The 23197-nt window shown below is 47.1% G+C and overlaps 1 protein-coding gene and 1 long non-coding RNA gene across 2 annotated transcripts in view; one reads left to right on the top strand and one right to left on the bottom strand.

The window, feature by feature from the left end:
* CDH13 (cadherin 13) overlaps positions 1 to 23197 on the bottom strand; it is a 1257603-nt gene that overhangs the window by 918190 nt on the left and 316216 nt on the right. The gene's annotated exons all lie outside the window — the stretch shown is intronic.
* LOC132582636 (uncharacterized) lies at positions 9 to 14517 on the top strand. Its single transcript, XR_009556196.1, has 2 exons — positions 9 to 45; positions 14347 to 14517. It is a non-coding gene; the product is annotated as an uncharacterized LOC132582636 (long non-coding RNA).

Here is a 23197-nt window from a genome sequence, read left to right as displayed (position 1 = left end):
TCTGCATTCCCTTCCCCTCCCCACAACAGACACCCTGTGAGGTAGGTGAGGCTGAGAGAGCTCTGAGAGAACTGCCCTTAAGCAGAACAGCACTGAGAGAACATAGAACCCAATTTCACATCAGCAAGTGCATGCATGTGGAGGAGGGGGGGGGGGAATCAAACCTGGTTCTCCCAGATGAGAGTCCGCGCACTTAACCACCACACCAAACTGGCTCTCTAGGACTTGAACTGCAAAGGAACAACAGAGGGAAGTGGTCGCCGTAACTTCTACCCTCCATCCCCAGCCCTTATCCTTTAATAGAACTGGAGAGGGGTAAAACTTGTCCCAACTAGAGCTCTCTAGAAGGAAAGGGGAGAATCGCAAAGGACAGGGCAACCAGGAACCTGGCCCACTGCAGTTTGATGGGCGGACGGTCCATCTCCATCTTCTTTGCAGGAAACAGGTGACTCATGCGAGAGTGTCTGATCGGGATTTGGCTATTCCATTTTGGGTTTGTAGAATCTTTCAGGCTCAAGTGCCGTGTTCTACTGGAGAAAGTTTTCCTTCCAGACGTTTCGTTTTCAGCTGCGGAGAACATCCTCAGTGGCATTGCAGCCGGAGCAGTACATTCCACAACCAGTACATTCCACAGAACAATCAGCACAGTCAACAACCATCTTCCTTATCTTCACACCCCTTCCAACCCTCCCAGGAATTAACACAGAACAATGGTCACATTCAACAGCCAGTTTCCTTATCACTTCCCTTCCAGGAAGCCCCGCCAAACAATGGGCACATCCACAAACCAATTGCCCTTTCACCACACCCCCTCCAGCCTAGAAATAGCAGCTCTCCAGCAGCCCTGGCCTCACTCAATGCACAGCAGCCAAGAAGGTCAGAGCGCCTGCTCCGGCTGCAACGCCACTGAGAACGAAACGTCTGGAAGAAAAACTTTCTCGAGTAGAACACGGCACTTGAGCCCGAAAGATTCTACAAACCCTAATGATGATGCCAGCCCTGAAAACCTGAAATCTTTGTTCCATTTTGAACCGATTTGAGATGCCCCCAGTGCACCTGAAGCTGCCCGTCTGGACCCAGCCTTTGTGGATTTTTTTTTTAAAAAAAATCTGCGTCATATACCTATTTCAAAGGTAGGGAGATGCCTTCAGCGCCAGGTCCTGGTGACCCTCCCTCCGTATCTGCTCCCAGAAATAGGCAATTCTCTGCCAAAGGGTTCCCCGAGGCACTATTCAACGTACAGAGGTGTATGCAAGATTTACAATAGATCGAAATCTGACCAATATTCTGCGTCACTGCAGGGAACACATTTAAGACGTCTTCTTTTTTAAAAAAAACTCCGTTTGGAAGTCATTGGAACCCGTTGCTGTGCATTTCAATTCATGACCCCGAAGCTCACAAGACGCCACCTTCTTGACCTTTTACTACCGGGAATATTTGGGGGAGGGAAAGCAGTGGCACCCATTATCGGTTATTAAAGGGAAAGCATGCCGTTGCATTAATATCCTGTCCTCTCTCGAGAGGGAAAGGACCGAACGGAATTGCTCTGCTTTTATGCATTTCAGCACACTGCATAACTGGGTGGGCTAGCATCTCTCGAGCCGTCTCAAACGATGGATACCAAAAGGGTGATTCCGTGCCACACCTGGCACAGTATGCAGAAGGCTCCAGCCTGGATTTCTGAGAAAGGCAGCTGTACTGCCGCACACCTTTTAAAGGCCTTCCTTCCACTGGAAATAATGAAGGATAGGGCCACCTTCTTTGGGGGCTCATAGAACTGGACCCCCAGGTCCAGTCTTTATGAAACTTGGAGAATGTTTTGAGGAGAGGCACCAGATGCTATGCTGGAAATTTGGTGCCTCTAAAATAACAGCCCCTCCAGAGCCACAGATACCCGCAGATCAATTCTCCATTATACCCTATGGGAATCGGTCTCCATGGAGTATAATGGAGTGCCCAGCAGACATTTTGCTCCCCCGTCCCTGTTTTCTGATGACCCTGAAGTGGTGAGAGGGCCTCCCACTTCAGGGTCATCAACCTTACCGCGTCACATTGGGCACTTCCTGAGATGGCCCATTCTCAGGGATGAGACGGCCATTGAAGCGACAAGCTTTCACGCCTGGGCTATCCAGGTCAGGGCAGAACGGTCGTTTTCTTGACTTTCTAATTTTGCAAGAAGTTGCTAAAACGGCAGAGTCACCCTGCCACCACCACATGGGCCACTTGGTCCAGATCTGTCCTCAACGATGGCGATTGGTGGAAGCTTACAAATTGCCTGGAGGCTTTGGGGGTGGATCCAGGAGATGGGCGGGGTTTGGAGAGGGGAGGGTCCTCAGCGGAGTATATTTCCATAGACTCACTCCACCCTCCCGAGCGGCCATTTCCTTAGGGTTGCCAGCAGTGTTCCCTCTAGGCTGAGTTAGTGTGAGCCAGCTCACACATTTTTGCCTCAGCTCAGGAAAAATGGGCCCAGGGCACACTAATCGATGCAGGAGCTCACGACTTCAATGCCAGCAGCTCACCAAGTAGAATTTTTGCTCGCAAGACTCTACAGCTTAGAGGGCGTATTGGTTGCCAGCCTCTAGGTGGGTGAATGCAGGGCTTTTTTTGTGTTAGCAGCAACGCACAGGAATGCAGTTCCGGCTGGCTTGGCACCAGGGGGTGTGGCCTAATATGCAAATGAGCTTCTGCTGATCTTTTTCTACAAAAAAAGCCCTATGCTAAAGAATGGGGATGTCGGGGGTGTGGCCTAATATGAAAATGTGTTCCCGCTGGGCTTTTTCTACAAAAAAAAGGCCCTGGGTGAATGAATAAACACACAACAACAAATGGTTATACTGACCAGTTTTTTTTCTTCTTTTCTCTCTCTCTCTCTTTTTTTGAGCAGGAACGCACAGGAACGCAGTTCCGGCTGGCTTGGTGTCAGGGGTTGTGGCCTAATATGCAAATTACTTCCTGCTGGGATTTTTCTACAAGAAAAGCCCTGATAGTGGCCAACAATTACTAAGACTGTATTGCAATACAATGATGTGAGAATACACAAACAAGACAAAACTCTCAAAGTGTGCATTCATGGAAGATTGTAGAGCACCAAAGCGCAGGGAGTCGACCTGCAGCTTCTGCTTCGAGAAATCTTCAAGCAATGGAAAGCTCTACTCCATTTTCTTTCACATCAAATAATCCACGAACCACAATCCATACAACTTCACAGTTAATCAGTATGAACAACCCCTTCCATATAACACTAAAGTAATCTCACGATATTTCATCCAAGGACATATCGTCTCAACTAACTTCAAATAGACACAAGCTCAGAAACGGCTCAAGGCCATCTTTGAGAGTTTAGTTTATGTCTCTCTGTATTTGTGCATTCTCACCTGTTATCATATTATTGTATTGTAATATAGTCTTAGTAATTGTTGGTCACTGTAACTATTTGTGATGGTGTGTTTATTCATTTACCAGAGACCTCTCTCTGATGTAGGGTTGTCAAGTCCAATTCAAGAAATATCTGGAGACTTTGGGGGTGGAGCCAGGAGACATTGGGGGCAGATCCAGGAGCAAAGGTGTGACAAGCATAATTGAACTCCAAGGGAGTTCTGGCCACCACATTTAAAGGGACAGCACACCTTTTTAAATGCCTTCCTTCCATAGGAAATAATGAAGAATAGGGGCACCTTCTTTTGGGGCTCATAGAATTGGACCCCCTGGTCCAATCGTTTTGAAACTTAGGGGGTATTTTGGGGAGAGGCACTAGATGCTATACTGAAAATTTGGTGCCTCTACCTCAAATAACAGCCCCCCCCCAGAGTCCCTGATACCTCCGGATCAATTCCCCATTATACCATATGAGAATCGATCTCCACATAGGGAATAATGAAATGCCCAGCAGACATTCTCCCCCCCCCCCCCCCCGTTTCTGGCAACTCTGAAGTGAGGGATTGGCCTCTCTACTCACGAGTTGCTACCAGCTTCTTCGAAGTAACAAAGACACACCATCCCAATAGGCAGCATTTCCAATCTGAGACTGAAGCCTCAGAAGGCAGAAAGTCACATGGGGGCTGTGGGGGTGGGGTTTCCCCCCCTCCTGCCGGCCAGCTGACTGGGGGAGGGAAGGAGCATGGGAAAGCGGAAGAACCCCCGCTGGGACCTGGGGATTGGCAAGCGTACTCTAATGTCAATAGCCTCTTTGTGGGGCCTGGAGATCTCTCGCTTTACAACTGATCTCCAGCTGGCAGAAATCAGCTCCCCTGGGGAAAAAATGGCTGCTTTGAAGGGTGGACTCGGTGGCATTGGACCATACTAAGCCCTTCCCCATCCCAAACCCCTCCCTCTCCCAGATCCACCCCAAATGTCTTGAGATATTTTCCAACACAGACCTGGCAACCCTACACTTTCTCCATGGGAACTCACCTTGGTTGTCTGGTGATCACGGGTGGAATTCTAGCAGAAGCTCCTTTGCATATTAGGCCACGCACCCCTGATGTAGCCAATCCTCCAAGAGCTTACAAAAAAGAGCCTTGTAAACTCTTGGGGGATTGGCTGCATCAGGGGTGTGTGGCCTAATATGCAAAGGAGCTCCACCCCCACTGGCGATCAAATGTAACAGCAGGAGATCTCCAGACCCCATCTAGAATATGGCAGCCCTACATATGGAACCCCCTGGAATGATTAAAACAACCTTAAACTGGATAGAACAGCAGGCATCCGTCATACTTATGAACAAAGCGGGGAAACTCACATGTAGAAAAAGTGAAAGACTCTCATGTTCTGTTCGCACAAGGCAGAAGCGAGATGGAAAGGGGGACTATGAATTGAAGCAGCTGGGTTGCAAAAACCGGTGGCATCTCGTGCTGGCAATACGCCAGTTGTGGGCGTGGATATTCGCCTGGATATGGCATTATTAATGAAAGCTATTGTGATATGTTCTTTATGTTGTGCACAGCACATGCGGATAAATATACATCACCATGCTCCAAAAGTCAGATTTGAAATTAAATCTACAATTATGAGGTCTGAAATAAACAAAAGTTATTATTAAGTTGTTTAAAAAGCCACATTTTAAAAAAAAACATCTTTCATTAATATCACAAGATCTCAATGTGAGGCATTACACAAAGAAAATCTGTATTTGTATGAGTGTATTAATAAATTTGCCACAATCAAGAACAACAAAGCATTTAAGCTGCTTTTTTTTTTCAAGGCGAGTGATAAGATTTTTTTTTTGCCATCACAAAAGCAGCTATTACTGATGTATTTAATGTCAGTGTTTCAGACAACACAAAGATAAGGGGAGATGTGTTGTCCCCGTTTTAAATAGAAGACACCGCTCCATCTTATCCCATCTAGAAAGACAGATTTATTTATTTATTTATTTAAAAAAAGACCATGTAACTGAGGTTTTCTCAGAGCTGAGCTGAATTTATATTCTTTGAATTGAAATATGCAGACAGAGGAGAGGGAGCAAAGAAATAGCACCAACCAACCAATCAATCAATCTAAATGTTGTAGACTTGACCAAGTAAACCAGATAGGCATATAGACTCTTTAGCTTGGAGAAACGTCGACTGCGGGGTGACATGATAGAGGTTTACAAGATAATGCATGGGATGGAGAAAGTAGAGAAAGAAGTACTTTTCTCCCTTTCTCACAATACTAGAACTTGTGGGCATTCGATGAAATTGCTGAGCAGACAGGTTAAAAAGGATAAAAGGAAGTACTTCTTCACCCAAAGGGTGATTAACATGTGGAATTCACTGCCACAGGAGGTGGTGGCGGCCACAAGCATAGCCACCTTCAAGAGGGGTTTAGATAAAAATATGGAGCAGAGGTCCATCAGTGGCTATTAGCCACACAAAAAAATTGCCACTGTGTGACACAGAGTGTTGGACTGGATGGGCCATTGGCCTGATCTAACATGGCTTCTCTTATGTTCTTCTGTTCTTATGGTTAAAAAGTAGAGTTTCCAGCTCTGGGTTGGGAAATACCTGGAGGTTTTGGGGGTGGAGCTTGAGAAGGCCAGGTCTTGGAGAGGGGAGGGACTTCAATGGACTAGAATGTCAATGAGTCTGCGTTCCCAAGTGGCCGTTTTCTCCAGGGGAACTGATCTCTGTCACCTGGAGATCAATTGGAATCCCAGGAGATCTCCAGCAACCACCTGGAGGTTGGCAGCCCTAGTTCAAAAGGCCTTCAAAAGACACCAGAATTACACAGCAGGGTTTGCTTCAGGCAAATAAGAAAAAAAAAAAAAAACCAACAGATAAAGGCAGTCCCCGGTGCAAACACCAGTCATTTCCGATTCTGGGGTGACGTCGTAGCACAACATTTTCGCGACAGACTTTTTTACAGGGTGGTTTGCCATTGCCTTCCCCAGTCCTCTACGCATTCCCCCCAGCAAGCTGGAGACTCATTTGACCGACCTCGGAAGGATGGAAGGCTGACTCAACCTCGAGCCTGCTACCTGAACCCAGCTTCCGCTGGGGATCGAACTTGGGTCGTGAGCGGAGCTTAGGACTGCAGTACTGCAGCTTTACCACTCTGCACTACGGGGCTCTTTTCAGGCAAATAGCGAGCCTTAAAAGCCATGCACTCATACATATTTTTAAAAAGTTTAATCATACGCTGCAAAGCACACACACAAACACAAAATGGTTTTGCTGAAACCTGTTTGCTACACCTATAATGAAATAAACAAAACCATTCCTTGTATATCCAAGGAACACAAAAATGTTATGAAACGGAGGTGGAATTCTAGCAGGAGCTCCTTTGCATATTAGGCCACACACCCTTGATGTAGTCAATCCTCCAGGAGCTTACAAAAACAGCCTTGTAAGCTCTTGGAAGATTGGCTACATCAGGGGTGTGTGGCCTAATAAGCAAAGGAGCTCCTGCTAGAATTCCACCCCTGAGAAAAGAGCATGCTTTCAGATAAGAGAAAAGAACATGCTTTAATTAATCCCTCTTATAAATTAACAAGCAGGTGTTTGTCCCAACCTTCAAATAGAAGATGCACCTTTAGCCTTTCTTCCATACAATCTCTGCTTCATAAACAGTCTGTAATCTGGTTTTTGAATTGTCAGGTGTCTTTGGAGGACACCAATCCCATGGTAGAGGTTATGCACAGACAGCCAAGTGGTCTCTCTCTCGGCTTGGCTTCGCGAATGAAGATTTAAGAAGGGTGCAATAGTCCACATCTGCTGCAGGCTCGCTGGTGGCTGACAAGACCAATGCGGGACAGGCAGGTCCGGCCACAGTGGCTGCAGGGAAAAGTCTGATTTGGGGTTGGTGCTGTAGCAGTGCGATTCTTCCTCAATCTCCTTTTGTCCTCAAGACCAGCTATGCGTGCGTTCTCAAAGGAAGGGACAGCCTGGTGAATGGTGTGCCTCCATGCTTTGCGATCTGAGGCTAGGTCAGACCACTGTTGATGGTTGATGCGACAGGTGCCAAGTGGTACTTTCCAATCATCTGTCATACAGGGCCAAGAAGTTACAAGGATGGTACCATGTAGGGCTTTTTTTGTAGCAGGAACTCCTTTGCATATTAGGCCACACACCCCTGATGTAGCTAATCCTCCAAGAGCTTACATAGGCCCTGTAAGAAGAGCCCTGTAAGCTCTTGGTGGAATGGTTACATCAGGGATATGTGGCCTAATATGCAAAGGAGTTCCTGCTACACAAAAAAAGCCCTGGTACCATGTGTTGGATGCACCATTCAACTTTGTGAACGCTACTGGCCAATTTAGGTGACAGGCGAAGAGATCCATGAACTGATCTCCACAGTGATCTCTATAACGACCATGTGATGCTCCCGTTCAAATTGAGGTTATGGCGATGGAGGGAGATGGGCTTTAACCCTTTCCTGCCAGCACTCTTTTGACAGTCAAAATTGTGACAGCCCCACACTGATCCAGATAGCTCAGACAAGCCTGATCTCATCAGATCTCGGAGTCTAAGCCGGGTCAACTGTGGTTAGTACTTGGATGGGAGACCTTCTTGAAATACCCCGTCAAGAGGACAGGGGCAGGCTCTGTTCAGCCACCTCTTGGAATACCCTCCAGGCCCCCAGGGGGGATCTGGCACAAGAGGTCAACATGACTTCCAGGTACAGACACACACACACACAAATATGCAAAAAAAAAAAAAGATACTGTGACAGCCTGGATTTATTAACCCTGGAAACTTGGAAGGAAGGGTTAGTTCCCACTATCATGTTGCACTGTGGCTCCACTCCAAATTCAACTCAAAACGCACTGGAAATCCATTCATGTATCTCTCCTGATCTCATCATGTCTGGTCCTGAGCTTGCGGCTGAGGGATTCAGCTTGTCTCATTTGAAAGTCTGTTGAATGGCAATGTGCGACTACAAGGGGTTGTTTTGTAGAAAAATAAGCGGCAGAACTCATTAGCATAATAGCATATGCCACCCCCCCCCAGCCGAAAGCAACCTGATGCAAGAAAGGAGAGCCACGGCGGGTGAGCGAGGCCTGGGCTGGCTAGAGATCCAGCCAGCCCAAGCAGGCCTCGTTCGTCTGGGGCTCTCCTGGGCCACCCCCCTCCAGTCAAAAGGCCAGCAAGCCACCTGCCACCCAAAATCACATAAGAAGTGAAGAAAGGGTGGCGTGGGCTTCTCTAGAGGTTAATGAGGGCTGCTGGGGGTGAGCGAGGCCTGGGCTGGCTAGAGATCCAGCCAGCCCAAGCAGGCCTCGTTCGCCTGGGGCTCTCCTGGGCCACCCCCCTCCAGTCAAAAGGCCAGCAAGCCACCTGCCACCCAAAATCACATAAGAAGTGAAGAAAGGGTGGCGTGGGCTTCTCCAGAGGTTAATGAGGGCTGCTGGGGGTGTGGCAAAGCCCCTGGTGGCTGGCTGGCTGCCCACTCTTCTAATCCAGGGATTGTTATGCAGCTGCACCTACTGTTCAATGGACAAGGGAGGTGGGGAGGAAGAGAGGGAACCCGCAGAAAGGTTCAGGAGCTACATCCTATGAGCTCCTGCTGAGTCTGAGGCCTGGTGACTCAGAGACCCTGAACACTTATAGAGTCAGGCAAAACATGCGGTTTCTTTTCAGGTCATGTTTGGGATGGGTGGGTGATGTCAACAGCGCTCGGAGGGAATCTTTAATGGGGAAGGAGATCTCTCTCACTCTCTCTCAGCTAGGGTTGCCATGTCTCCAGATATGGTGGCAGATGTCCCACTGGAAACCCTCTCTCTCCACCGATGCTCCTTTAGGCGATGGGAGGAAAATATTTTTTTAAAAAATTGCAGGAGTGTGACGTCACTTCCAGGGAGCTTCTAGTGACGCCTAGAGCAATGTGATGTCATTTCCACTTTTCCCAGAAGTGACATCTCATCAGAAGCAATGCTGACGTTCTCCCTTGTTTCTGCTTCCCATTCCCAGCAGTGGGAGACCTGGGAACCCTATTCTTACACTGGGCTGGCTCTAGACTGTCTGGTACCCCAGGCAAGGCTAGGTTCTGTCCCCCTCCAATTTGGCATACCCAGAAGGCTGGCACCCTGGTCTAGTTTGCCTCATGGCAGGGCCGACTCTGATCTTAGCAGCACTGCCCCATTGGTCCCCCAGGTTAACAATTAAGTTCTTCTCCACTGCTCGGGGTGGGGGGGGGGGGGGGGAAGAAAACATAACTTTCTTCATGCTACTCAGATCAAAGGTTTGCTCAATTTGTTAATTTCGCTATTCTGTCATGGTACCATTTTACATTCTAAACCACTGCCGCCCAGATAATTTTACTTCACTGTCATTGGTTCTTAAATCTGTACCATGTAGCATTCTGGGCCACTGCCTACCAGCTATGGATGGCTCCGCTTAGCTATGTATGGCTTTGCTCACTGAGCTGGAGTTCTCGTCTGATGAAGTGTGCTTAAGAGCACACGAAAGCTGACGTTCTCAATAAAAATGGGTTGGTCTTAAAGGTGCCACTGGACTCCTGCTTTGTTCAACTGCTTCAGACCAACCCGGCTGCCCGCTTGGATCTTTCTTGCATGCCTGTTTGCCCCTGCCTCATCTCTAGTGACCTTCTTCCCTGTTTCTAGAGCAGAATGGTGAAGAGGGTGGGTGTCCCATAGCAAGACTTCTGGTGCACTTGGTATGTCGGCATGACAGTCCCCATCTCCTAAATGCTCGGGGGGGGGGGGGTTGACAACTGCAGCCCAGCAACCCTAAGCCACAGGAACTCCTCTGGCAGCCAGTTACTGAACTTAAGGAATGTCTGCCATCATTTGTTTTCAATTTTTTAAAAGTCTGCTTTTGAATAAGTGTATGACAGCACCCATGGCTGGCCCTAGACCAGGGGTGGCCAAACTGCAGCTTGGGAGGCACATGTGGCTCTTTCCTACATATTCTGTGGCTCTCGAAGATCTCACTACCCCATCGGCCAGCTTGCAGAGGGCATTTGTCTCCTTGCATTTAAACTTGCTTTCTTTCTACCTCTACCTCCCCCCTCCCCATCTTCCTTCCTTCCTTCCTTCCTTCCTTCCTTCCTTCCTTCCTTCCTTCCTTCCTTCCTTCCTTCCTTCCTTCCTTCCTTCCTTCCTTCCTTCCTTCCCTCCTTCCTTCCTTCCTTCCTTCCCTCCTTCCCTCCCTCCTTCCTTCCTTCCTTCCTTCCTTCCTTCCTTCCTTCCTTCCTTCCTTCCCTCCTTCCCTCCCTCCTTCCTTCCTTCCTTCCTTCCTTCCTTCCCTCCCTCCCTCCCTCCCTCCTTCCTTCCTTCCTTCCTTCCTTCCTTCCTTCCTTCCTTCCTTCCTTCCTTCCTTCCCTCCCTCCCTCCCTCCCTCCTTCCTTCCTTCCTTCCTTCCTTCCTTCCTTCCTTCCTTCCTTCCTTCCTTTGTCTTGTGAAGCAGAGAAATAATGAGGTCCGCACATTGCTGAGCTGAAACATTTTTTTTACTTTGGCACCAAAGCAGAACCTAGCCAGCATAAGCCTTCAAAATGACTAAGTTAAAGTTATTCTCATACAAGCTATTTTTATTCAACCCCAAAACAAGCAGCCAAGCTTATCTACTCAACATGCCCCACCTCCTTGCTTTCCTTCCAGTAATTTCCCACTCCTTGCCCCTTTGCGTTATCAGTTTTAACAAGAAGCTTCTCGGAGGGGCCTCTTTTATCTACTTTTTACAACCTTCAATCCACACCCATCTGGACTGTGTGACCTCTAACAAATAGCCGCTTCAAACATTACATCAGACATTCTCTTCTGAAGGCAAAAAACATATTTTCATTTATTATTATAGGGGTATTCATTAATTATTCAGGGGTCCCTCTTCACTTGCAGCTCTCAAACATCTGACATTCATGTCTTGTGGCTCTCAAACATCTGACATGTATTCTATGTGGCTCTTTTGTTAAGCATGTTTGGCTACCCCTCCTGTAGTCTGTCTGGCACCCTAGGCAAGGCTAACTTCTGGCACTGCTGCTCCCCCCCACACACACACACACTGATAATATCACTGAGTCACATGGGATACTCAGTTTGGCACCCCCAGAAGGCAGGTGCCCTAGGGAATTGCCTAGTTTGCCTCGTGGCAGGACCAGCCCTGACAGCACCAGTTTCCAAACACTGCTAAATTCTGCCTGTTTGAACGTGCACATTTATGAGCATAGGCCCCAGCGACTCACATTATCATGGCCTCCAGATTCAGGGCTTGTCAGGAACAACAAATTGCCAATGAGAAACACATCTTGTGACAGACCATCTCCACAGTTTATTTAAATCTGAAGCTGTATCTGTGTCGCTGGCATACAGTATCAGTCATGGCTTTAACTGTGTTTTTTTCTATCTCCCCCCACGTCAGAAATAAATAACGTGTTCGGAGAATCAGAGAGAAAAACAACAAGAAGATTTTTAAAATCAGTTTTGTTTCAAAGCTCTGCCTATTTCTTAAGAAGAGAAGGGGGGGCGGGAAATAGGACTCTCCGCCATTTATTTAACCAACTTGACAAAGAGTTCAGCGCAATCCTCAGCAGAGAGGAAGAAGGAAGGGGTAGCGATGGGGGAAATGATGCCACGCCAATGGTGTGATGTCGCTTCTGAGGAATACCTGGAAGTGACGTCCTTGCTGACATGATGCAAATGTGACAATCTAGGACTCGGACAAAACTCTATGGTCAAACCATAGACTTGTGTCCAAGTCCTAGAGTGTCGTATCAGTGTCACGACCAGGGGTCGTTTTGTAGAAGAATAGGTGGTGGAGCTCATTAGCATAACTCATTAGCATATGCCCCCCACCAGCCAAAAGCAACCCGATACAAGAAAGGGGACCCCCAGAGAGTGAGGCCTACTTGGGCTGGCTAGAGATCCAGCCAGCCCAAGCAGGCCTCGCTCACCTGGGGCTCTCCTTGGCTGTCCCCCCCACAGTCAAAAGGTCAGCAAGCCACCTGCTGCCCAAAATCACATAAAGAAGTGGAGAAGAAATAATAATAATAATAATAATAATAATAATAATAATAATAATAATAATAATAATAATAATAATAATAATAATAATAATAATAATAATAATAATAATAATAAATTATTTATACCCCGCCCTCCCCGCCAAGGCAGGCTCAGGGCGGCTTACAAGACATGGTACATATGCCATGATATAACAATAAAATCAGAAGAATAGCAATTAAAATACAATTCCTAAATTTAAATTAATTAAGTTAAATAAATAATCGAAAACCCAGAGTAACTTAATGGTGCTACAATCTCAGTACATATATAAGAATGGCTTGATGGTATTGCCAAGGTTCCACCTTAAAAGGCAAGTTGGAAGAAGGCGATTTTACAAGCCCTACGGAACTGCTTAAGAAAGAAAGGGTGGTGTGGGCTTCTCCAGGGGTCAATGAGGGCTGCTGGGGGCGTGGCAAAGCTCCTGGTGGCTGGCTGGCTGCCCACGCTTCTAATCCGGGGATTGTTATGCAGCTGCACCTACTATTCAAGGAACAAGGTAGGTGGGGAGGAGGAGGGGGAACCCTCGGAAAGGTTCAGGAGCTGTGCTCCTGCTGAATTCAAGACCTGGTCACAACACCACTTTCTGGCTATTCCCCCACAAGCACTGTCTCACCGAGAGTCAGCAGACAACGAACAAAAAGGCTGAGAGGGTTCCTGCTGAAACCGGAGGCCTGGTCTCTCTAGTTATTGGCTCTTTAAATTCCGACGGAATCCGCAGTCTTCTAAGACTGTAACTCGGCCGGGGGCGCTTCGGTGGACTCTTCTGCGTCAAGTTAAAGCCAAGTTGCAAGCTTCCAGAGTTTAAAAACAATAGGCTCATAATGCTGGTGATTTGCCAGGCTTCGTAATACTCATTAAAAGAAAAAAAAGAAAAAGATTACGAGTCAAACACCTTTGTCTTCAAATGATTATTCTATTCAAAATTAATTTTCTTTTTTTGCTCTCTGCAGTTGGCGTTCAGAGAATTCAAATTATTTCTTAACGGTTTTGCCAAAGTATCACCTCCGTGTCTTCATGCACACATTTCCATTACCAGATAGTGAGAAATTATACTCTTTCTGAATCTAATAGTATTTCAGTAGAGCTGCAAGCCCCTGGTCAGAGAGGAGGAAACAACTATCCCTGGCATTGACGGTCTCCCCAGCTGAGACTGGGGCAGTGTTGCCAGCTTCATCCTAGGAAATCCCTATATATTTGAGGGAAGAAGAAGAAGAGGAGGAGGAGGAGGAGGAGGAGATTGGATTTATACCCCACCTCTTCACTCGGAGTCTCAGAACAGCCAGCTCCATCCTAGGAAATCCCTATATATTTGAGGGAAGAAGAAGAAGAAGAAGAAGAAGAGGAGGAGGAGGAGATTGAATTTATACCCCACCTCTTCACTTGGAGTCTCAAAACAGCCAGCTCCATCCTAGGAAATCCCTATATATTTGAGGGAAGAAGAAGAAGAGGAGGAGGAGGAGGAGATTGGATTTATTTGAGGGAAGAAGAAGAAGAGGAGGAGGAGATTGGATTTATACCCCACCTCTTCACTCAGAGTCTCAAAACAGCCAGCTCCATCCTAGAAAATCCCTATATATTTGAGGGAAGAAGAAGAGGAGGAGGAGATTGGATTTATACCCCACCTCTTCACTCAGAGTCTCAGAACAGCTTACAATCTCCTTTCCCTTCCTCTCCCCACAACGGTTGCCCTGTGAGCAATGTTCCCGCTACGCTGCAGAGTCTTCTGAGCAAAAATTCTACTTTGTGAGCTGCTGACAAGAAAGTTGTGAGCTACTGCATAAATTAGCATGCTCTGGGATCATCCTTCCTGAACTGAGACAAACATGTGCGAGCCGGAGGCTAAAAACCTGCGAGCTAGCTCACGCTCACTCAGCGTAGCGGGAACACTGCCTGTGAGGTAGGCGGGGCTGATAAGAGTTCTATCGCAATCTGCTCTTGAGAGAGCAGCTCTGAGAGAACTTGCGACTGACCCAAGGTCACATCAGCAGGTGCAAGTGGAGGAGTGGGGAATCAAACTCGGTTCTCCCAGATAAGAGTCCGCACATGTAACCACTGCACCAAACTAGCTCTCAGGGCCTGGGAAGTAGGGTTGCCAGACCCTCCCTGGTCTGGGAGGGGGGTCTCCCGCAATCAGGTGCTCCTGTAAGGAAGCCAAAGCCTTCAGTTTGCAAGAAATTAATTCATTATGTCATCTTAAGCTGGAAATGATTTGACAGCACACAACACATACACACACACACATATCTGTCCTCCGTAGAGTGTTGTTGAGAAGTGTGTATGTTTCCTGTGTCCCCGTAGTTCATGGTGAATTTGTGAACCTCGCGGGGTTTCTTCTGCTTTTCACCAATCTTTCTCCAATGTATTTTGCTCCAGTTTTGAAGAAAGCCCGGATGTCTGCTGTGTAGGTGTGAAAGTTCAGATGTCCCTGCCTTTCTGGCAGCCATTTTTTTAGGATTCCCAGCCGTCAACCCCCAAGAGGAATTGTGGGGTGAGACCTGTTGTGTCGGCATCATGACGTCTGCTGTGTGGGTGTGAAAGTTCAGATGTCCCCGCCTTTGTGGCAGCCATTTTTTTTAGGGTTGCCAGCCGTCAACCCGCAAAAAGAATTGGGGGGTGAGACCTGTCGCGTCGGCATCACGTTGGAACGCTGATGCCATTTTCAGTAACAATCCCTCAATACCCACACATTTTGGGGGGTGGGAATCACATCAGCACACAGAAATTCAAACTATTGCCAGTAAATTGGAGAGGAGCATTTGCTTGGTCACACACCACCCGCCGCCATTTTCAGTCCTCATCTTGAGGTAGATTACTGAACATTTCATGTATCTATTTCAATTCACGTAGACGATTAAAGTCTTGTTCTGCAGGCTGACAGCAGGTAGTATCTTTTTCGTCATTAATATACAATATGTTCCCCCTTCTATACGTTCGAAGAAGGAGGTTTAAAGGAAACCCATAATTCCCAGACTTTCTGAAGACTTTCTGAACCACTGGGAGGGCTTGAGGTCCAGGCCAAAAAAAAAAATCCATCAATGGATCGCAAGCAATCAATACAGTCAAGCTCCCTTCATCGACCTCATTACTTTGCTTTCAAAGCTTTACTTAATTTTCTGAGGATTAGACACTGGAGGCTGAAATCATGGGGTGGACTACAATTTGTTATGAGGGCCGGATCTGACATAAATAAGACCATGTTGGGCCGGGCCCTGTTGGGTTGAGCTACGTGAGTATATGTTTAATATTAGGTAGCAGAGATTTAAACTTTGTAAAGGACACAGACACAGAGATTTTTTAAAAATCTTAATATAAAACATGCTTAAAATATTAGCAGTTGTTGGTCTTAAAGGTGCTTTCTTTGTCTTTCTCCCATGGGATCCAGAGAACTGGGCAAAAGAAACTCTGGCTCTTTCCTTCCTTCCCCAGAGGACGAGGAGTGGGAGGAGCCTCAGCCAGTAGTAGAAAGAGAGGTCTGGCTCAGTAGCTCTGCTGTGTGATTGAGAGAGCCTGGCAAAGCAAGCTCTGCCTCCCACGTTTTCTCCTCAAGAAAGGAGCCTCAGCCAATGGGAAAAAAATAGAGGTTTTGCTTTTTCTGTATGATTGAGCAAGCCTCGCAAAGCAAGTTGTTACGCAGAAGGAAGCAAGAGAGAGAGAGAGAAGAAAGCAGGTGACAGCCAGTTGCTTGGGGGACTTATAGGAACCCTCCGGGGGGGGGGGGCTGATTTGGCCACATGTTTGACATCCCTGATCTACAATATGGAGATCACACGCATGAATGCTTGGATTGATTCCAGAATGAAACCCCATGACTGGCACATTAATGGAGAGATCACAGATGTAGTGTAAAGATGATGATGATAATTGCAAACAGATGAATCCTATGGATCCACCGCTAAGTCTTGTTGCAAAGGATGGGACCTTTTTCTTGGGAGCAAGTCACTCCAATCAGTGGAAGTTATATGAACTCCGCCTAACATTGAATTCCATCTTGGCAGGCTCACCGTTGCAAAGAGAGAGCTGCGACCTTCAATAGTTTTTTATGCTTCCTGGAATCATCTCAGTACTGCTGATTCAGAACCTTTTCTGTGATGGGCAGATCTCTGCTTATGTCCTCTCCTTGACTGACAGCCAAGACCATCCATCTGATATAAATTTACACTCGCTAAACATTTTGATGGGCTCTTCACGGTTGAAGAACGCTAGTTTGTAGAAGTAGGAAACTGGGTATGGAATTTGTGGACACATTTGATGGTGGTGGTGATGATGATGATGATGATGATGATAAGAGGAGGAGGAGGAGGAGAAGGAGGAAGAGGAAGAGGAAGAAGAAGACAACTCTGGAGAACTCTGTGAGAGCTATGGTTTTCCCAAGGCCATTCCAGCATCTGCAAGTGGAGGAGTGGGGCATCAGACCCGGTTCTCCCAGATAAGAGTCCACACACTTGGCCACTACACCAAATTGACTGTCAGGAAAGACAAATCCCTAACTGATGGGGTTCCAACTCACAGGTGGTGGCTGGCTATTATGACTGATCTCCAGGTGAGAGAGATCAGTTCACCTTGAGAAAATGGCCACTGTGGAAGGTGGTCTCTAGCATTAGACCCCCTCCCAGAATCCTACTCTCCTCATGCTCCACCCCCAAAATCTCCAGATATTTCCCAACCCAGAACCAGTAACCTTACCAACAGAGCATTTTGCGTGAGTTGTGAACTCCTGAACAATTGTACCTTTTTTCCACTTATGTATTTTTTGAACGTATTTATTTATTCTTACAAAAATTAAACGGTGGCCTTATAGTTGTGGGTGGGCCCTTTAAGTCTCCTGGCAACTAATATTTTTAGACCCAGTCCTCCACTGCTTACGATAGTGAGAAAAAGCTGAATGGTCCCAGATTTTCCAGTCTGATGTCTGCAGTGCAGGCACACGTTACTGCAGAGGCTCTAAATTAGACTCACGCAGGCCTGACCCAAGCAGACACTTCCTGGCCTGTTGGCCCACCAGAGTGCTGGTAACTCTCCTGGTTTGTTTTTTCTTAAAGCCTGCCTTAGAGCTGCAAACAGCAAAGGGATTGTAAAACCATCTGGCAGATAATACACAGCTGGGGGCTGAGGGCGTTTGACCCGACGTTCACAACCTGCAGAGCCCAGCTCTAAATGTTCGAGCGGACAAGGGGAAAAAAAATAGCAATGGCTTCAGTAAGCAGGATCCTGAACTTGCAGAGTGAGCACTGGGGATTAAAAATCTGCTCCACTAGGATCAGCGGGAATCGGATCTCCTGGAGGGGAAAGGAGGAAAGGCTTTTCTCTGAGATAAAAGGCCAAGGATGTCATGGATGTTTCCAGTGTTCCCTTTAAGCTGAGTTAGCATGAGCTAGCTCACAGATTTTTTAGCCTCCAGCTCACACATTTTTGTTTTAGCTCACGAAGGATGACCCCAGAGCATACTAATCGATGCAGTAGTTCACAACTTCAATGCCAGGGGCTCACAGCTTTAATACCAGTAGCTCACAAAGTAGCATCGTTCCTCACAAGACTCTGTAGTTTAGAGGGAAATTGGATGTTACCAGTCTCTTCTTGTTGAGACTGCTGCAGAATACCTCCCACTTGAATACAGTGGTAGACTTCGCATTAGGGTTGCCAAGTCCAATTCAAGAAATATCTGGGGACTTTGCGGGTGGAGCCAGGAGACTTTGGGGGTGGAGCCAGGAGACATTGGGGGCGGAGCCAAGAGCAAGGGTGTGACAAGCATAATTGAACTTCAAAGGGAGTTCTGGCCATCACATTTAAAGGGACTGCACACCTTTTTAAATGCCTTCCTTCCATAGGAAATAATGAAGGATAGGGGCACCTTCTTTTGCTGCTCATAGAATTGGACCCCCTGGTCCAATCATTTTGAAACTTGGGAGGTATTTTGGGGAGAGGCACTAGATGCTATACTGAAAGTTTGGTGCCCCTATCTCAAAAAAACAGCCCCCCCAGAGCCCCCGATACCCGCAGATCAATTTCCCATCATTAAGAACATAAGAGAAGCCCATCCAGTCCAACACTCTGTGTCACACAGTGGCGAAAAAAAATTATATATACACACACACTGTGGCTAATAGCCATTGATGGACCTGTGCTCCATATTTTTATCTAAACCCCTCTTGAAGGTGGCTATACTTGTGGCCGCCACCACCTGCTGTGGCAGTGAATTCCCTATGGGAATCGTTCATGGAGGTGCATGATGGCTGTGGGGGCAGGGCTTCCCCCGCTGGCCAGCTGGCTGGGGGAGGGGGGAAGCCTGTAAAACCAGGGGATCCCCCTCTGGGACCTGGGGATTGGGAAGCCTACTTTGCATCCTTGACCACCCACAGGGTTGCCAAGTCCAGTTCCAGAAATATCTGGAGACTTCGGGGGTGGAGCCAGGAGACTTTTGAAGTGGAGCCTGGAGACACTGGGTGGAGCCAGGAGCAAGGGTGTGACAAGCATGACTGAACTCCAAAGGGAGTTCTGGCCATCACATTTCAAGGGACCACACTCCTTTTAAATGCCTTCCCTCCACTGGGAATAATGAAGGATGGGGGCACCTTTTTTTGGGGCTCATAGAATTGAACCCCCTGGTCTAATCCTTTTGAAACGCATTCGTTGTTTTAAGGAGAGGCACCGGATGGTATGCTGAAAATTTGGTGCTCCTACTTCAAGAAACAGCCTCCCAAAAGCCCCAGATACCTGCAGATCAATTCTCCATTATACCGTATGGGAATCAGTCTCCATAAGGAATAATGGAGTGCCCAGCAGCCTTGAACACTTACTGGAAGTTCTGACCACAGAGTTTCTGACTGTTGCTAGAGCTACCTTTATCACGTCCAGGAAGCTTTTTTTAACATCTCCCCTTTGGCAACACATTTCTTTCCCTTCCATTAGGTTTTACTGAAGCTCTAGTACTGGTAGCTCTAGAAATCCTCAGGTTTCTATGGTCAGAACTTCCAGTATGTGGCCAAGGCCTTTTTTTTCTTTTTTTGGGCCAGTGGGGGGAACCTCCTCTGACATCGCCAGCATGTGCCAGACTCTCTAGGCATTTTCAGGAAAATTCTATGGTTTTCCCACACACTCTAACATTTCGGGAGGGAAAAATCTATGGTACAATAGGTACCATAGAGTTTTTACCTCCCAAAATGCTAAAGCATCCAGGAAAACCATAGAGTTTTTCAAGAAACACCTAGAGTGGCAGGCGCACGATGTCGCTGGAGCGATGACATCACTAACAGGTGACATCATTGCTTCGTGCGTGCAAAAGCAGTCCCCCGCCAGGGGCTGTGGGGAACTTGGTGACTCTAGTGTATTGTTGGAACTCTGTCTGGGGCAGTGATGCTCTGTATCCTTGGTGCTTGGGGGGGAGACAGTGGGATGGCTTCTGGTGTCCTGGCTCCGCTAATGGACCTCCTAATGGCACCTGTTTTTTTTTGGCCACTGTGTGACACAGAGTGTAGGACTGGATGGGCCATCAGCCTGATCCAACATGGCCTGAACCACCAGTTTGGTGTAGTGGTTAAGTGTGCAGACTCTTATCTGGGAGAACCGGGTTTGATTCCCCACTCATCCACTTGCAGCTGCTGTAATGGCCTTGGGTTAGCCTTAGTTATCACAGGAATTGTCCTTGAAAGGGCAGCTGCTGTGAGAGCCCTCTCAGCTCCACCCACCTCACAGGGTGTCTGTCGTGGGTGGGGGAGAAGATACAGGAGACTGTAAGCTGCTCTGAGTCTCTGATTCAGAAAAGAAGGGCAGGGTATAAATCTGCAGTCTTCTCCTTCTCCTTCTCTTATGTTCTTAGCCAACCAAAGAAGCATTTTGGTTGGTGAGAACCTTCAATTGTTGAATTGGTTCTCTCAGTAATTTCTCACAAGACCTCACTGCATCTCTAAACCTCTCTTGTTCCCACAGCGTGTTATCTGAATACTACATCATCAAGGAGGCGATGCAACCCAGTTGGTGCTCAACATAACATCAGCATGCACAAAACAACACAGAGCTCCATTGGGTTAAGCCTGTGGACACATTTGGAATTCTGAGAAGGTAGAATGGCCACCATCACAAAATGACTGCTATAAGGATGGGATGCTAGGTCCAGTCACTCAATGTGGGGAGAAACGTTGAAGTCAGTTGCACTTCAAAGCCCAACAAAAGTTCCCTGGGTATAAGGTTTTGTAAGTCAAAGTTGGCATCAGCTTATAACTTGGAAAATGTTGTTGTCTCTAGGTAACTGCCTAGGGCACCAACCTTCTGGGAGCACCCAATTGGGCACCCCCATGTGACTTGGTGATGTTATCAGTGTGTGTGTGGGGGGGCACCAGAAGTTAGCCTACTAGACTCAAATTTTGTCTTGCTACTAAAAACGAATATGCCTACCCACAGTTCCACAACAGACCTTCTAATTGTCTGCAATGTTATTCAAGCATTTGAAAGACAGATTCTTCAATATTTGCTTTTTTTGACGTTCAGCAATTTTTTTTTTAACATCTCCCCTTTGGCAACGCGCTTCTTTCCCTTCCCTTAGGTTTTACTGAAGCAACTCCACTCTGTTTGCTATGGAATAATTAACAACCGCCATGCATTTGTAGCTTTGAAGAAACATATTGCTTTAATATCATATCAAAATGAAGAAAGGCAACCGTGCCATCCAGCAACAGCACCTCTAATTGCTTTAGAAGCCCCAATCAATTGAAAACAGAGAGATCGGCTTTCGACTAGGAAAAAGGCAGCCTAAGCAGAAAATATATTAAAATAAAAATGGCGTAAGGACAGTTAGTCCAACAAAGGAGAAGGATGGACAGTAACAAAGCACTTCAAGGTACGGGGAAATCGTTAACACCTTCGCTATATGAAGAATGGACCTGTAAAATATTTATTTTAATTCTATCCATTTTTATCCTGGATCCATTTTTATCTTGCTCTGTTTCAAAGAAGCTCCAGGTGAATTATGTGGTTTCTTCCCCTCCCAGAACACAGGCTGGGTACTAAAACACGGTTGAGGGGGGGAAGGAGGGAGAAACCAGGTTGGCACATGGTATCCAACTTCCAGGTGAGCGGGGGTGGGAGGCACAAAGCTTCCACGTTAACCAGCCTCAAACCAATTTCACAAAATTATTTTTTATCAAACAATAATAAACGATTTCAAATGAGGCACTTCACTGCTAGTGCATACAAACAAGACCGTCTGCACCACCCCGGTTCGCAAAGTCTCTTTATGATGCTATCAGAGCCATTTTTTCAGGTAAGAAGGTCAGGAGGAAGCATCCGGAATAAGTACTCCGAAAAGAGTCCAGTGTTCCAGTTGAAAAATTCTTGAATTCAATGCAGCTTGGCAGTCATATCAAGCGACGAGGCCGTACTTATCTCCTCGTTTCACATGGGCTTCAACGAGCTCTAAGTAGACCTCTTTAGGCTTCCTCTCGTAGTCTCCTGACAGTAGAGGAGTGAGTATAGAATCTTTTGGCTTCCACAACTTCCGGGTGAGGCATGGAGATTTTCCAGAATCACAGTTGATCTCCAGTCTATAGAACTCCATTCCCCTGAAGGAAATGGAAGCTTTGCAGGGTGAACTTAGGGTTGCCAATCCCCAGGCGGGGGCAGGGGATCCCCCAGTTTGGAGGTCCTCCCCCTGCTTCAGGGTCATCAGAAAACAGGGAGGGGGGGGATGTCCACCAGGCATTTAATTATTCCTTATGGATATTGATTCCCATAAGGTGTAATGGAGAATTGATCTGCTGGTATCTGGGGCTCTGGGGAGGCTGTTTTTGAGGAAGAGGCAACAAATTCTCAGCATAGCATCCAGTGCTTCTCCTTAAAACACCCTCCAAGTTTCAAAAGGATTGAACTAGGGGATCCAATTATATGTCCTAAAAGAGCCCCATCCTTCATTATTGTTAATGGAGGGCAGGTATTTAAAAGGTGTGCTGTCCCTTTAAATTTGATGGCCAGAACTCCCTTTGGAGTTCAATCATGCTTGTCACACCCTTGCTCCTGGCACCACTCCCAATGTCTCCTGGCTCCACCCCCAAAGTCCCCAGATTTTTCTTGAATTGAACCTGTCAACCATAGGTGAACTGTAATGGTATACCATAGTATAGGATTGAACTAAGGGGCCCAGTTCTATGAGCCCCAAAAGAAGGTGCCCCAGAGAGCCAGTTTGGTGCAGTGGTTAAGTGTGCGGACTCTTACCTGGGAGAACCGGGTTTGATTCCCCACTCCTTCACTTGTACTTGCTGGAATGGCCTTGGGTCAGCCATAGCTATCACAGGAGTTGTCCTTGAAAGAGCAGCTGCTGTGAGAGCCCTCTCCAGCCCCACCCACTGCACAGGGTGTCTGTTGTGGGGGAGGAAGATAAAGGAGATTGTGATCCTCTGAGATTCGGAGTGGAGGATGGGATATAAATCCAATATCATCTTCTTCTTCATTATTGCTAATGGAGGGAAGAGCTTCCCTGTAAATGTGAAGGCCAGAACTCCCTTTGGAGTTCAATTGTGCTTGTCAAACCCTTGGTCTTGGCTCCACCCCCAAAGTCCCCAGATATTTTTTCAATTGGACCCGGCAACCCCACCACTGTGCCTCCCCATACCTAGTATAGGCAACTCATAATTTGCCTCCAGTTTCAAGAAGACAGCCGCACAGGTCAAGGTGGGAGTCCTATCCCCCCTGGACTCTGAAATCAAATTGATGGTCATATAGAATCATGGATTTGGAAGGTGCCCCCAGGGTCATCTAGTCCAACCC

Source organism: Heteronotia binoei, chromosome 14 (genome assembly GCF_032191835.1).
Source record: "Heteronotia binoei isolate CCM8104 ecotype False Entrance Well chromosome 14, APGP_CSIRO_Hbin_v1, whole genome shotgun sequence".
In the NCBI taxonomy this organism is placed as follows: Eukaryota; Metazoa; Chordata; class Lepidosauria; order Squamata; family Gekkonidae; genus Heteronotia; species Heteronotia binoei.
The sequence above is the reverse complement of the archived record's forward strand: the minus strand, read 5'-3'. Positions and strand labels throughout refer to the sequence as shown.